Genomic DNA, 13,626 nt, shown 5'->3' with positions numbered 1-13,626 from the left:
GTTCCAAGAGATGATGAATCATGTTCAGAAGTAGCCTGTTCAGATGGTTCCCTGATCATCTGGGGAATAAGGAAACAAATTTCCATAACTAGAATTGACACATGGCATACCAAAAGAGAGCAATGGGGGAAAGAAAGGAAGGGAGAAGTTGCCGTCCACTTTATGGAAAGGAAGAATAAGGGGGACACTAGAGGTGAGCTGAAAATTTGTAACACCAAACGTAAACCAGGTATGCAGACCCACTGCGAGGCACATGAAACGGAAGCCCTTAGAACTATAGCCCATAAATAACAAAAATAGGCAGAATTCCTCATGCTGATGAGTGGCTGACAAAAGCTAATCAAACTCATTATTTTAGCGAGATACCCTCTCATTCGTAGAAGGGTAGGACACCACAGGAAACATGAGCAAGCTGCTCCTGTCTTTACGTACACAAGCTTACTTTGCTGCATTAGGCTAATGAGCATCCCTCCCAACTAGTTGTGCTGGCCCTTGACACATGAGGGAATCAGGAAGAACGTGCCACACGGAAGCGCCCTGAGAGAGGTTTTTGCAAAACCTGCACTTTCACCTTCCTTTGCAAAGTGGGAGTTCAAGTGGATTGGGACTAAACAATGAAAAACAAACAGAGTAGCAGCCCACTCTGTGATGGAAGCAGTTTGGTTCAGTGAAGAGCAGGGAGATATTGAAAGACCGTTTGATCTCATCTTTGATACCAGACATAATTAGTAGCATGCCTGATATTTGAGAGAAACACAACAGCATTAATTGATAGGGCCTAAAACCATCTCTCCAAAAAGCCTGCCATTCATCAGACACTTATCTTATGCCTTTCAAGGATCCTTTACTTGGAGGAGGATAAAGAAAATGGCTGAAGGCAAATACTGGTCTCTAGAACAGGTGATGAGATGTGGTATGGTTCACTTCAAAGTTAATCTGGCTCCTCTGATAATACCAACTGCAGTTTAGTATGCGCGCTGCTCATCTCACTTGACATTGGCCACGTGAAAGCTTGGCATCCACTTTTGACTAGTTGTCCATGTTAGATAATCAGTGAAGAGAGGTAAGAACTGCTAGTATATGATACACCCCAGTTGCCTTAGATGGTGATTTTATGAAGGAACATCATCTGTGGAAAGAGCTGAGATGTTTAGCTGAGACTAGATGTCAAACCTTTTTCTGGCTGTAATTACCTTAGATGATTGCTACTTCAGTGTTGTCCGTTCAATGGTCTTTCTGATGTTACCGCAGATGCAATTCAATTATTAATGAGCAGCCATGAAAAATAGATGAAACACCTTTATATTTGGCTCTACCAGTCCCTTGCGACAAAGGCTGGAGTCTGACTGAACCTAGAGGACAGCCAATGAATGACAGGCAGAGGATGACCAAGAATAATACACACGAAGAGCAAACATGCTTTTCCGCTACAAGTTTGGTGTTTTGGTTGAGCGGTACTCAACAGAGATGGTCAGGACACAAAACCTTTCAGCACATGGCTGTACCTGCAGATGCGGAGCAATGGTTCTAGAGCCTTTTCTTATCAATACGAATTACTTTCTGCTCTGCTAATCTAAGGTAGGTTTGAAGTCATGACTGAGAGCAAAGCCACCCTCTATCATGTTGCTATAGTGATGTATCCCAGCTACAGCTTTTGTGTGAAAGACTTCCGCACGTTTGACACAGCTACAACTTCTTGGGTACAACTGCCGTGTAGTCTGATGTAGCAATGCAGCATATGACAAAATGCTGACTTGGTTCTCAAGTCGGTTCAGGTCTTCTAGTGTGCTAGCAGTGACTTTCTTTAGCAACTGTACAAGAAATCCTAGACCAAAGGTTGTATTTGCACAAGAAACTCCCATTCAAGATCATATTACACTGGTTTTGCTGCTGCTAATAGTCAAGCGAGTTAGACTAGTGCTGACACGAGTAAGTTTTTACTTACTATACCTCCAAGTGAAACGCAGGCATTGGCAAAGAGTCGTTTGGTCTCCTCTCTCCTGCCCTAGTTTTAGGACACTTAGATGTTAGGCTTCTTTACAGTTTTTACTAAAATGTGGTCTGTGAAGTTGTAAACAGTTGTAGAGTTGGGCAAGGAAACTTCAGTATCATCTATCACTATATTTTTGCAAAATTAAGGATTTGGGGTGATATTTTTCTTTTTTAATACCTTTGCTTACTTCTGTGGGGCTTTCATCTTCCCTATGCCAAAGTATCACGTCCTTCACATTTTCTCCAAGACAGATAACTAGAATTACCCATTACTGTCTTCTGAACCACCAACCCTCCTCGTGGAACTGTTCTGTTAGAATACGTAGTAACAGAAGAGACACAATATTCGACTTGTTATTTTTCAATTACCTTAACTGTATTTGACGCTTCACAGTTATCACAAGATGAAGCTATAAAAAAAAAAAAAAAAGTATTTCCGCAACTATGATTGGCAATTAATCTTATATTGGTACTTTCAATACATTAGCACTAAAGTAAAAAAGATACCACACAAAATGTTTCTTACAGGAAATGCTCTTTGTAATCTCGGTTACATGATGTACTTGTGTTGCAGTCTTTCCATCTGGAGAAACTGCTACTGCGAAATTGCCTCCATTAGATAATGCCTCTTAAACTTCTGGGTACTCTAAAGAAACATGCGTGAATAAGGACTGATTTGTACCAAGCTATTTCTCAGAACAGAAGTGCACAGGTCGTCCTAGCCTGTATGACATCTTTGCCATTTCCCATGATGCTGACTGGGTTATGAATAGCTTGCATGTGAGAAGGGGCAGAACAGATGACACATGAAAATTGGTACAATGTCATACTGACGCAGGGATTCGGCTACGCGCTCCCCCGCCCCCTCCGCCCCCCCACCCCAGCCAAGTATTTCTATTCATGTGAATGGACTTTGGATGAGGACCTTCAGAGGTCTGCACTGGAACAACAAACAACTGGACTAAGACATACAGCTTCAGTCAGTGAAGAAGAAAGACATCGGGATCCCCTTTTCCTGAAATGACTTCACGACTGGTTTTCTTCAGAGGCCTGTGCTGCTTAACAAGGGGGAAATCACTTGCTGGAACTCCTGCCTAAATGTTCACATTCTGCCCCTTCTAGCCAGGTATTGCTGCTTGTCCATCCCAAACCGTGTTTTCTTTTGTGAACAGCTCATCTGAACTGAAAACCAGCACAAGCCTGCACATAGTTTTAAAAAGATTTGTTTGAGATAGGTGGTAATATCAACAGCGGTATTAGCCCTCTTCTATTCTTACCAGCAGCAAATTACAAGTACCTCATTTCACACGGAATTTAAGAGAATCTTGTGCTGCTCTCGCACTTTGCTTCACCTTACGGTAAGGTAACAGCAAGGTTACTTCACTGAATGATTTAGACCTGTCCATGTAAAAATGAAGAAATAACAGGAAGATGCACTTCTTAACGTACAAAACCTCGCTCTAATGTAAAGCATCTCCAGCTTTCACAGACAACAATAAACTCGTTTGTCCTCCCTTTCTAGTCTGGTTTTTTTCCTCCTCAAAGGTGCGGAAGTATGTACACAGCATAATGCAAACATTTTTTGTAAAATCACCTCCTCTAAAAACACAGTTTGCTCTGCTTTTGGGATTTAATTTCATAACTAGAGACTTCCCACACAACGTAAAGTTTCAGGACAAAATGTGCAGCAAGAAACATACACAAGTTTTAGGAATATGAAGTGACATATTATTTCTGGAAGCGAGAACAACTTTTCTGCTGCCAGTTTCCTGCACTGGCCCTCAACTCTCTGCAGTGAAAATCAGTCTAAAGCAAGATGTCTTCCTTTAGAAGTTAAGAAACGCTGCTATGAAAGAAGCAATCAGAGTTGTTGCTGTGAGAGGCAGGTTCTTCCTTCCTCAGAGAAACACGTCCTCAGCTCCCAATTCCTGTTGACTTGATCCCTGCCCCCAAGCAGGAAAAAGACTCCTTTTACCCCCTTCCAAGCACTGATTACATCAATAGACAGACGCTTAGTGCTAGACCAATAGTCCCAATAGCCAGTCACTACACTTCCTCTGCTTTCCACGCTAAAATATAAATCCCCTCAAAGGACTGGTAGTGTTCCCCAGTGCCAGGTACGGGCTGGAGCTTTCGTGTGATCTCAGCAAGTCTCACTGCCAACTTCCTCACGGGGGGCAGTGGAGGGGCAGGTGCTGATCTTCTCTCTTTAGTGACCAGCAATAGGACACAAGAAAACAGAAGGAAGCTGTGTCAGGGGAAGTTCAGAGTGGACACTAGGAAAAGGTTCTTCACTGAGAGGGTGGTCTGTCACTGGAACAGGCTCCCCAGGGAAGTGGTCACGGCACCAAGCCCGTCAGAGTTCAAGGAGCATCTGGACGATGCTCTTAGTCATGTGGTTTAGAGCCAGGTAGTCCTGCGAGGAGCAGGGAGTTGCACGCAATGATCCTTGTGGGTCTCTTCCAACTTGAGTTATTCTGCGATTCCGTGATTCTTTTTTAACATGTTTGGCAGTAAGATGGCAAAGAGTATGAAGACAAAACTCAGGTCAGCAAGATTAGGAGTCTGTTGCTAAGTATTGTGTGGATGTTTCAAAAAGGTCATGGGATGCTGCATTACTGGTTAATTCACACCATGAAGAACTGGTTCTGGATATGAAGGTCAGGGGCAGCCTTGGCTACAGGGACCATGAGGCACTGGAGTTCAGGACTCTGACAGGCAATGTCAAGGCAAAAACCAGGACCACAACCCTGGATTTCAGGAGAGCAGACTTTGGCCTCTTCAGGAATCTGCTTTGAAAAATCCTGTGGAATATGGTCCAGGAAAGACGAGGGTTCTGTTAGAGCTGGCTGATATTCAAGGATCACCTCCTCCAAGATCAAGAAAGCTCCATCCCAACAAGTAGGAAATCAAAGAAAAGCAGCAGAGGAGACTGGCATGAGTGAGTAAGGAGCTCCTAACTGAACTCAGACGTAAAAAGGAAGTGTATGAGGACTGGAAGCTGGGACAGGTGACCCAGGAGGAGTATAGACTTGCTGTCTGATCTTGCAGTGATAGCACCAGGAAAGGCAAGGCCAATATGGAGTTGAATCTGGCAACATTTCTGGATGTGAAGGGGAACAAGAAAGGATTCCAAGTACATAAATAGCAAAACTAGGGAAAATGTGGGCCCCTGCTGAATGGGGCAGGGGTGCTGACAAGGAAGGATATGGAAAAGTCTGAGATACTCAGTTCCTTCTTTGCCTCAGTCTTTACCAGTAAAACTGTCCTTGAGGAATCCCAAGCCCCAGACACCAGAGGTAAAGTCTGGAACAAGACCTACCCTCCATGGAAAGAACAGATTAAAGAGAACTTAAACTGGACATACCTAAGTTCATGGGGCATAAGAGGTTGCACCCACAAGTGCTGAGGGAGCTGCATGATGTCATTGAAAGTTCACTCAATTATATTTGAAACGTCATGGCAACTGGGAGAGGTTCCTGAAGACTGGAGGAAAGCAAAAGTCACTCCTATCTTCAAAAACGGCAAGAAAAAAGATCCAGAGAGCAACAGGCTGGCCAGCTTCACCACAATCCCTGGGAAGATAATGGAGCAACTATCATGGAAACCATTTTTCCGAACATGTGAAGCACAAGACAGTAGTCAGGAATGGTCAGCATGGATTTATGAAGAGGAAGCCATGCTTAACCAACCTGATAACTTTCTAGAATGAGGTGACTGGTTTGGTGGATGAGGCGAGAGCAGTGGATGTTGTTAGAATATGACACTGGGGCACCTTGAATCACCTTCCTCCACATGGCCCATGTGCACAGGACATCCTCTGGATCTTTGGAGACCTCATCATCATCTAGATCACTACAGATGACTTCCAGCACTGCTAACTCTCTCAGGTATTGGATGCCCTCATCTGCAGTAGTCCACTTTCCTGAGGAGTTCACAAGACCTTCTTTGAATGGATATCTTGCCCTCAGACTTGAGAGAAGCCATCTCCAGAGACTGCAAATTGCTGCCTCTTTTCCAATTCCTCTCTCAATTCCCCGGTTTCTAGGAAGGGATCCCAGCTGTTGGGCTTCCTTACCTTCCAGTTGCTGACTGTCAGCCCCGTTATCCCAGCATTTGAGCAGCCAGGCAGCAATCTGCTAACCCGGCTGGCAGCTGTAATCTTTCCACATGTCTTGAAGTTCTGATGAGGTCAAGGATCAGGTAGTTTCCACTTCCTGTCTAAGTTCTCTCACTCCTTCCTCCAATTTCTTTGTCGAAGGACTGGCTCCTTGATCAAACCTTTCCTCTTCTTCCTCTCCCCTTACCAGTTGATGTATATGGACCCATTGATCTCCTTGTCCACTGTTTCTTTTTCACTGCTGAGGCAATTACCATAGTTGTTGTTGTTTGGGTTCCTATCTCAAGCATGGTGTCCTCAGATGCAGTTTGGGTTCCTGCCTCAACCACAGTCCTCTGAGAGTACTGAACTGAGGCTCGATAGGCACAGGCCACGTGCCAGTACAGTGTGAGAAGCTGCTGGTTTTCACTGGTGTAGGCAAGGCACCCCTCTATCAGGTGCTGTGTCCATTTGCCAGGGTTGCTTGCCTGTTCAGGTGTAAAGTCCCAGGTTATGGGAGGTGATAACTGCCCTAGGAATCTGCCTACATCCTTCCATACACCCTGCCAGCCAGGGACTGGCTGCTTGAGGGCACATTTCAGTATTGCCTCACCCAAAAGTTGTCTTCTCTTATACCAGGACGAGACCAGATTCCACAAACCCCATAATATACCACCAGTATTAATTAGTAGTATTGAACAGCTCACATAAGGGTGAACAAGGACCTAGGGAGCCTGCATAACAAAACCATCCACATCAATCTCAGGTAGGGAGAGGGAAATGTATTCCCTCATCTCCTCCTCAAGATAGCTCCCTCAGCACAGCAAGGCCATCAATGCCAGGGCAAAGCACATAGCCATTGTTTGTATTAGCATATTCCCGAGTTTCTTCATCCTCCCCACAAAATAGCTCCCCCAGCACTGTAAGGCCATCAGTGCTAGGACAAAGCACATAGCCATTATTTGTATTAACATGTTTCCAAGCTCAGCAAAATAGATAAGCAAAGCAGCCAACAAACTCCATGACCCACACAGGAGCTTGCCACTTAATAACTACTACACCTATCGCACGCTTAATGCAAAACCACCATTGTCACGTCCCTGTTCAGGCGCCAAAAAGGACTGTGGTGGGTTGACCCTGGCTGGGTGCCAGGTGCCCACCAAAGCCGCCCTCCTCAACTGGACAGGGGACAGAAAAATATAACAAAACGCTCATGGGTCGAGATAAGGACAGTTTAACAAACTGAAAGCAAAGGTCATGCATGAAAGCAAAGGAAAGGAAAAGATTTTATGCTCTACTTCCCATCAGCAGGCAATGTCTGGCCACTTCCTGGGAAGCAGGGCTTCGGTACTCATAGTGGTTGCTCCAGAAGACAAACGTAAATAACAAATGCGCACCCCCAGCCCTTACTTAGCTTTTATAGCTGAGCTGACGTCATATGGTATGGAATATCCATTCGGTCAGTTTGGGTCAGCTGTCCTGGCTATGTCCCCTCCCAAGATCTTGACCAGCCCCAGCCTGCCAGTGGGGGGGCAATGTTGAAGAGACAGCCTTGATGCTGTGCAAGTACTGCTCAGCGGTAGCCAAAACACTGCTGTGTTATCAACACCTTTCTAGCTACCAATACAGAGCACAGCACTACAAGGGCTGCTATGGGGAGAATTAACTCCATGTCAGCCAGACCCAATACAACCTACCTTGACTTTAGTAAGGTTTTTGACACCACATCCCATAACATTGTCACAGAAAAGCTGACAAAGTATGGGTTAGATTGAGTGCACAGTGAGGTGGATTAAAATAGCCTGAACCATCAGGCCCAGAGGGTTGTGATCCCTGGCTTAGAGGCAAGTCATTAGTGGTGTATCCCAGGGGTCAATACTGGAGCCAGTACCATTTAACATCTTCACCAACAACCCAGAGTGCACCCTCAGCGAGTACACAGACAGTACAAAACTGGGAGGAGTAGCTGATCCATAAGATGCCATTCAGAGGGACTCAGACAGACAAAAGGGTGTCTGAGAGAAATCTCATGAAGGTTAACAAGGATGAATGCAAAATCCTGCGTCTGGGCAGGAATAACCCCAGGCACCAGTACATGCTGTGGACTGACTGGCTGGAGATCAGCTCTGCAGAGAAAGACCTTAGTTAGGGTTGTGGTGAACAACAAGCTGACCATGAGCTAGCAATGCAACCTCATGGGAAAGGCAGCCAACAGCCTCCTGGGCTGCATTAGGAAGGGCATTGCAAGCATGTGGAGGGAGGTGATCTTTCCTCTCTGCTCAGCGCTGGTAAAGCCACAGCTGGAGAACTGTGTCCAGTTCTGGGTTCCCCAGTACAAGAAAGAGATGGACTTACTGGACCAAGTCCAGCAAAGGGCCATAAAAAGATTATTAGGGGACTGGAGCATCTTTCATATGAGGAAAGACTGAAAGAGCTGTGACTGTTCAGCCTGGAAAAGCGAAGTCTCAGGGGGGATCTTATTCATGCGTATAAATACCTGACGGGTGGGAACGGAGATTACAGAGCCAGGCTCTTTGCAGTGGTGCCCAGAGACAAGACAAGAGGCAATGGGCGCAAATGAAAAACCATGAAATTCCATCTGAACACAAGAAAACACTGTTCTACTGTAAGGCTGGTCAAACACATTGCCCAGGGAGGTTGAGGAGTCTCCATCCACAGACTTAATCAACACCCAACTGGACATGGTCCTGGGCAACATGTTCTAGCTGACCCTCCCTGAGCAGGGGGGTTCAATTAAATGGTTTCATGAGGTCTCTTCCAACCTAAACAATTCAGTGATTCTGAGATTGTGTTGCTGTCTATGAATATCTCGTGTGAGGATGTAGAGAAGACTGAGCCAGGCTTTTCTGAGAGATACCTAGTGGAAGGGCAAGAACAAATGGTGCAAGTTCCAATTAGGTACAAGGACAACTTTTATTACCATGAAGGTGGTCAGCCCAGAGATTCTACGAAATCTCTGTCCTTGGAAATATTCAAAGCTCAACTGCACAAGGCCTTAAGTAGCTTAATCTAACTGGATCTGCTTTAAGTGGGGTTTGGACTGGAATCACCATGTAATTATTTTTTATTTAATAACAAATTACCAAGCTACAGTGACCATGGAAACCCATGGACCAGTCAATTTCTTTTACAATTTCAGCTGCTATTGCTGCATCATGGTGACAGTTGTCTTTATCTGAATTGGTTTACTGACTTGTTTTCTTGATTTGTCTTTGAATGTTGTGGTTGATGACATGGTTTCACAGGTTTTTGACCCCTAATGGTAATAGCAGGGGATAAATAGAAGATACTAATCACATGTCTGCCTTTATTACAGAAGACAGCTTGTAACAATATTCGTGCAACATTCTGTTATATTGAAGTCCCTATTCCCTCCTAAAACATACAATCACTGCATTTTAAATTAAAGGATTTTTGGTAAATGAATGTCAGTGCCCTTCCTGCTAATGTGCAGTGCAGTTCTTGTCTTGAGCTTGCTGAACAGGACAAGAGCTGTATTTCTGCCTAATACTGTAAATTGTCTGAGACACGCTGCCTGCAACTCTGGTGATGAAGAAAAAAATTACCTTGCTAGGCCCTTTGATTCTTTGCTTTAATAAGCAGGAAAAGCATATTGATCAAAAAGAGGCTGTTTGTACATATGTCCATAAAATAAACAGCCTGAGTAGGACCTCTGAGAACAGGGAAAGAGAGTCTGTCATCCTACAGGGATCTTCAAGCAGGAGACTGTTAGCAGAGCTAACTAGTGTATTTGGCAAGAAGAGTCACTTACTGGGTGACTAAGAGAAAAAGTTCGAGGGTTACGAAAAAGGATTAATAACATATCTTGGCACCTAAAAGGGAGAATATGTGAAAAGGTGGAGAGGTCAACTCAAGGGCCCAGGCTTTGTGCAGCTATATCTTTCATTTAACTAGTGTAAGCTGGAAAAGGAGAGTCAGTACAGATGCTTCTGGGTCTGCAGGAGTCCCAGACTTAAGTATATTTAGAGTAGTAAGTCCCAATAGTCAATCTTGGAATGGGAGTAAATATGAGATACACTGTTTTCTTCTCTTCCTGTGTGTCCTGCCAATGTGTCATGCACTTAGCATACCAAACTTGAATCTTGGTTAGTTGGGACCAAGGTCTGTAGGACTGATATTCCTGCCAACAGCTGCAGGATGGGTAGCCCTCCAGAAATGGTCCATGGCAACCAGACTGCTGTGCATATTCTCTCTGATTGTGCTTGCAGTTTGTGTTTGCTCCACTATTGTGGTTTCTTCACCAGTTTGGAGCCTACATGTTTTCCACTCTATAGTCCTTCACTACATCTTTACAATGCACTGTACTGCTTTCCTCTTTCTGCCTAGAATAATGTATTCTCCCTTTATTGAGGTATTCTGTGAGCTGGGGCTTCTACTGATTTCAGAGCTCCTTCATTTGCCTTTAATTCAGAGGAGGCTGCTCTTCAACTACCACAACTGTTTGCTCATCCCTGGTTGCAGCTCAGCAGAGTCCACACCGAGATCCACCATTATTTTTCTCTCTTAAAGATACTTATTTTTTGCCATGGCTGTTGCTTTATCTCCACATAAAATTTTTAGCTCCGCCCAAAATTTCTTCTATTCTATTTGCAAATATCATAGGCCAGATTTTGTTACACTGAGTTAGCCAGGGTAATACCTGTCTTAGGTACACTCATACCTTTCTCTTAAAAAATGGTCTTGTTGCCATTATCAGTACTCAATGGGAGTTATTCAAAGTTTCAGCTAGATGTGCTCTGGGGAACATTAAATGACAGTGACTAAACCAGCAGTTAATATACTGTTCTCTAGCTACTAGCCTTTGTGGCACTGTTTCAACAGGCACAATAACAGGAGATTTTTAAGGTAATACAGCCTCTGTAGTTGGATTCTGATTTTTTTGTAGCCTCCAACTGGAGGCTACAAAAATTGATTAGTCCCCAACTGGTATTGATCTGCCAGCTGTTCTAGCATTAAGTCTGCCTTGAAGCCCTCTGACAGAACAAAATAACAGCAAACAATTGGATTTCTCTGCTGACATCCAACGAACTCTAGTTTTGCACCAAATGCCTAAATCCCTTCCCGCAGCAGAGCTTTACCCTCTCAGGACATTTGCAGCTCTGTAGACACTCAGAGATATTCCTTCTAAAACTGGTCAATTGACTTTAAAATGCATTTTAAAGATCTATTTTGAGGCTGGCAACATCTAACTACAGAGATGACTGGAATGACTGGAATGTCATGGGTTGCCAGTCATTTCTAAATACTAATATTTCAAGGAGATTGTATGATGCAAATCTGCTTTCTTTTAGTGTGTTGAACTAGAAACCTGTGCTACTATATGTCTCTTCATCATTAGGGCTATGCTACAAAGAAGAAGCAGAAGACCAAGCATGCATGTTAGACAGCAATTGCTGCAAAAGCAGCAATCCACAGACTTTGGGACACACACTGCAGCCCTATGCTCTGAGACACCACAGCCACTGCAGCAAGAGCAGTGTTTTGTTGGTAAGTGGTTATAAGGACCATAAGGGCTCTTATATGCAGACTGCTTTTCTGAACCTAGTGGGCCAATAAACATGTCTTCCACTAGGGTAGAAGATGATGCCCTGGAAGTGATTTTCCAGTTATTGCAGCACCCTGAAGCAACAGCAAGATGTTGTTGAACACAACAAGGATGTTTTCCAAGGGTTCCACTGGTTGCATTCTGAAGCACTGAGGAGGCATTTGAACACACAGATTTACCCCACCCTCAAATGTAGCAGGAGTGATGGTGGAGGTAGCAGATGACCCCATGGCTTTTGTGGTTCTTATTCAGCAGTGGGAATGGCTGATCCCGAGGTTCAAGGCGAGACAATACATAGGAGAATACAGCTTAGTTAATTTAGATCAGGTGTCACTACATGAAGCTTATGAAAGGTTTGTTCAGGCTGTAGAGCAGATCTTTGATCATTTACACTATCTGTTTGAACCTGGTGATTATGCCCAGCTCTGTCTTGAAACTGCCAGCATGCATAACTCTTTGTAATCTCACACTATTAATTTATGCTATACGAAGGCTGTGAAATTTTTAGACTCGGTCGGTACTGTTTTGCAAAGTAAAAGAGAACTCTATTTTGATCAGTCTTTCTACCTAGCTACCATTATTTTAAAAGCCATTAGGAATGGGGTATGCAGAACCCTACAGTTTATCTTTGATTCCAGAACTATGGACAAAAAGTGGTGTTATTTAATTCATCTAAATAACAGTCACAATAATCTCTGTTTTGCTGGGAGCCTTAGACAGACCTTACAGCTGTGAGGGATCTAACATGCAGAATTGTTACGTAAAGCAAAAGAGCTACATGACAAACTGGGGTGGGCTGTGCACAGGAAGGTCATGTTGAGTGACACCTCCTTTTCTGAGAATCAGCAATATATAAATACACTCATCATCCTCCTGTCTGGGGAGAAAAAGGGTTGGGGGACTTTTAGGCCAAATGATGGTCTTCAATATCTCACGATCTGCTTCCTCCTTTTACATGATTAACATTATTATGGTGTTAAGGATGTTAGGAAGGTATTTGGGGTAAAAACTTTTGTGAACTTTGTCATACATTGTATAACCATGGCCACAGCAGTAAATATTATTGCTGGCTCTCCTTGTCTCATGACTGTGCAGTTAACTTGAGGACAGATAAGGTGCCCCAGTTGGAGGCTGCTGTGCAGGTCTGCGAGATGTCTGCAGAGGCACAAGGCCCTGGCTGTTAAAAACAAATTGATTGTTTGGCTAAGATTTCTGTGAAAAATGTAAAGCCTATGTAGAAAAACATCACAAATGTAAAGTCTGGACGTGCAGGCTGTGTAACGTAAACGAGCATTGATGTTTGATGCCCATGATCAAAAATCCAGAGGCAGGGCAGGGCTGTATTATCTATGACATGGGACATAGGCAGGAAACCGGGACACATAACCCAAACTACATTTTTTCCATGGAGTTAGCACCAGATGCCCCTTGGGGTGAAGAAGAAGGGGTAGAAAGGAAAACTGAATGAGAAAAAGGACACATGTCTTGTGGACTTCGTTCAGTTGTTTGTGGACACAAAATTTCAGGGCTACACTTTCCTAGCACATAATGCCAAAGGCTGGGATGCTCACTTTGTTGTTAGTCAGCTTCTGAAGGTAAGAGTGGATATGCAGTTTATCACCCAAGGCAGTGAATTCATATCCATAGAAGTACCCAGCTTGAGTACACATTTCACTGACTTTAAATTTTCTACCCATGATATTAAGCAGCCCTCCCCAAGATTTGGGTATTGAGGGCTGGAAAGGTTATTTCTCCCATTTTTTCAACACTGCTGAAAACCGAGTTTATGTGGGGCCTCTTCCACCACTGGAATATTATGGGGTAGATAGTATGATGCTTGAAGAGAAAAAACAGTTCTCGCCATGGCACACAGCTAGTCAGGATATTTTTGACTTGCAAAACCAACTGAGTTACTATTGCCAGCAAGATGTAGAAACTTTTGAAATCA

The 13,626-nt window shown here is 43.9% G+C and overlaps 1 long non-coding RNA gene across 1 annotated transcript in view; it reads left to right on the top strand.

Moving 5' to 3' along the window:
- Positions 1–11,629, top strand: part of LOC138683850 (uncharacterized) — a 54,762-nt gene extending 43,133 nt beyond the window's left edge. The window contains exon 4 of the long non-coding RNA XR_011323300.1: positions 11,472–11,629. This is a non-coding gene — a long non-coding RNA (uncharacterized lncRNA). The remainder of the gene's footprint in view (positions 1–11,471) is intronic.
- The last annotated feature ends 1,997 nt before the right edge of the window (positions 11,630–13,626 follow it).

Source organism: Haliaeetus albicilla, chromosome Z, assembly GCF_947461875.1.
Source record: "Haliaeetus albicilla chromosome Z, bHalAlb1.1, whole genome shotgun sequence".
Lineage (NCBI taxonomy): Eukaryota > Metazoa > Chordata > Aves > Accipitriformes > Accipitridae > Haliaeetus > Haliaeetus albicilla.
This window is presented reverse-complemented; position numbering and strand designations above follow the sequence as displayed.